The sequence below is a fragment of the Alligator sinensis genome, unplaced genomic scaffold (assembly GCF_000455745.1).
Source record: "Alligator sinensis unplaced genomic scaffold, ASM45574v1 scaffold1451_1, whole genome shotgun sequence".
Lineage (NCBI taxonomy): Eukaryota > Metazoa > Chordata > Crocodylia > Alligatoridae > Alligator > Alligator sinensis.
The window spans coordinates 1,410,694-1,413,355 of NW_005842351.1; positions in this window are offsets into that span (position 1 = coordinate 1,410,694).

Consider the following 2,662-nt stretch of genomic DNA (forward strand, 5'->3'; position numbering starts at 1 on the left):
GGCAAATAGTAGATGGTGAACAAGCCACATTCATATCTTCTGCTCCGTATTCAGTCACTGCTGCTTTGGTGCGCTCTTTTTCCCTTCCCGTAACCAAACCCAGACTGCCCTATTTCACGACGTATGAAGTCAGAAAAGCCCATTAGAACATCTAACCTGACTTCTGGATTATCACCATTGGCCACTGAATTTCCTCAAAACACCCCTAGAGTGAGCCAAGCACCACCTAGATCTGGCTTCACATACCTGGATTCTGCTGGTTCCCACATGCCCAGGTTGGGCCTTTCAAAAGTTTTGTGACCCTGATCTAGCATGCAGGGCCATGCTGTTTGTCCCACAGGCCTCATAGGTTTGAAATTTTGGTAGCAAGGAAGTGGTGATAACACAGATGACATGGTCCACAGGCCTCATCTGGCCCATGGGCTGGGGGTTGAGCACTCTTGCAATAGGGGAGCTAAACCTCACGCTGCAGAGGTAGTGGAAAACCTCCAGTCTGGGAGAAGATTCGTTCCTAACCACGAATCTGTTGTTCAGTTAGACTCCAAGCATGTGAGCAAAACAGACCAGCTAAGGATCGGAAGAAGATTTTCACTATCACTTGAGAGCCGACGAGAGCCACCCAGTCCAGCTGTGACCAATCGGATGTTTCCGAGGAAGGCAATCTTTTAGGTGACATCTGGCCAACTATAGAAAAAAAGTGAATCCTGATCCTCCCAGATGACCAAATGAAGCCCTGAAGCATGGGGCTTGATTATAGTCATGGCCTTACTGCAGAGTTGCTGGTATTATGTTGACAGCAATGCAGGCAATGGCCTGTGAAGAAAGGGAGAGAAGAAGTAGGGTCATGGAGTCACAGATTCAAAAGTTTTGTGACCCTGCTTTCAGCTCTCTCCCCAGTATTTCCACGTCCTCCCTGAAGTATGGATACAGGAACTGGGCATTGCAGCGCTACCAGTGCTGAATACAGAGGTAAGATCGCTTTCCTACCTCTTATTAGTTTATGCCTTTTAATACATTCAGGCATCACAATATTTGTTTTGCCTAAGCAATGCACTGAGGCCTTGTCAAGGTGAAGTCTTATGGTAATCTTTTAGTTCTTTTCTGGGTAGCTGCTTTGTGAGACAATACCTTAACTGAGCCCTTTGAGCAATCACCGGATGAGGAAGCCCTTTTAGATTAGTTGTGATAGAACTATAGTAATTACCCTCTGAGGTTGCCTTTTGGGAGCAGTAGCTCTGGTCTTTAGGCAGCATCTGTAGTTTCATGGCTGGTCAGCACTGAAGCCTGTGCCTCTTTCTCCAGGTCTCCGGTCTGTAGCCTGGTTTGTCTTTGGCTGGTTTAGCAGCTGCTGAGTTTGGCCCACAGCCCTCAGCTTGTGCCTTTGGCTGTGCGCTTTGGCTCCTAAGCATCAGCTTGTGTTCTGGTTCTGCTGCCCAGATTACAGGCAACTTTGTGGGTAGGCTACTGATAAAAAAGGCAGAAACAAGTCTGCAGCCCAACCTTTTATTTGCTGGCATCTTAAAACATGAAAACAAGAACTTATCCCAAAGTCTGTCTGGCTGCCTGTGTAAGCACAATATAGATTCTCATCTCTACCGCCTGGGGGAGTTGAGAGGTAGGAGGAGGGTGGCACGTAGGCTGGCAGCAGATCTTCTTGAATTTGCTGAATTCTCCAAATTTCCCTCGGGCTTATGCCCAATATTTGTAGATGGCTGGTCCTAATATTCTAATAAATGATCTCTGATTGGTTTTATTTAAATGTCTTTATTTCACAGAAATTTTTGGAATTGACTAAATCAGATCTCTTGTGGATTTAGAGGTGTCAGTTACTTAGGATTTATATCTTTGGGTAAGAAAGAGGAAGGATTTCTTACCTCCTTTCCTTCTCCATTATGGAGTGCTGCTCAATGCTGGCTTGTTTTTGAGGGGTATTTAACCTTAGTTTATGGTCGTCTTTGACAAGGCTGTTTTCATTTTTACAAATTATCTAAGCATCTTAACAAAAATATATCTAGGATAGCAAAATAACTTCTGATACATTTGTACTTCTAATAACTTCTAATACATAGATTCATAGACATTAGGGCTGGAAGGGACCTCGGAAGGTCATCGAGTTCAGCCCCCTGCCCCAGGGGCAGGAAGTCAGCAGGGATCATAGGATCCTAGCAAGATAGACATCCCAATGTCCCTTGAAGGTGTTCAATATAGGTGTGTGAACCACCTCTGGTGGCAGTCTATTCCAAACCTTGGGGGCTCAGACAGTAAAGAAGTTTGTCCTTATGTCCAGCCTGAAACGGTCTTGGAGGAGTTTATAACCGTTCAACCTTGTCATCCTTTGGGGCGCTCTGTGAACAGATGTTCCCCCAGATCCTGGTGAGCACCCTGATAAACTTATAGGTGGCCACCAAATCACCCCTGAGCCTGCGCTTTTCCAGGCTGAAGAGCCCTATGGCTCTCAGCCTGTCATCGTAGGGTCTGCTTTCCTGACATCTGAGCATGCGCGTGGCTCTTCTCTGGACTCTCTCAAGCTTCTCCACATCCTTTTTGAATTGTGGAGCCCAAAACTGGATGCAGTACTCCAGCTGCGGCCTCACCAAGGCTGAGTACAATGGGAGGATGACATCCTGGGATTTGCTTGAGATATAAGGATGCGGCTGGTTTT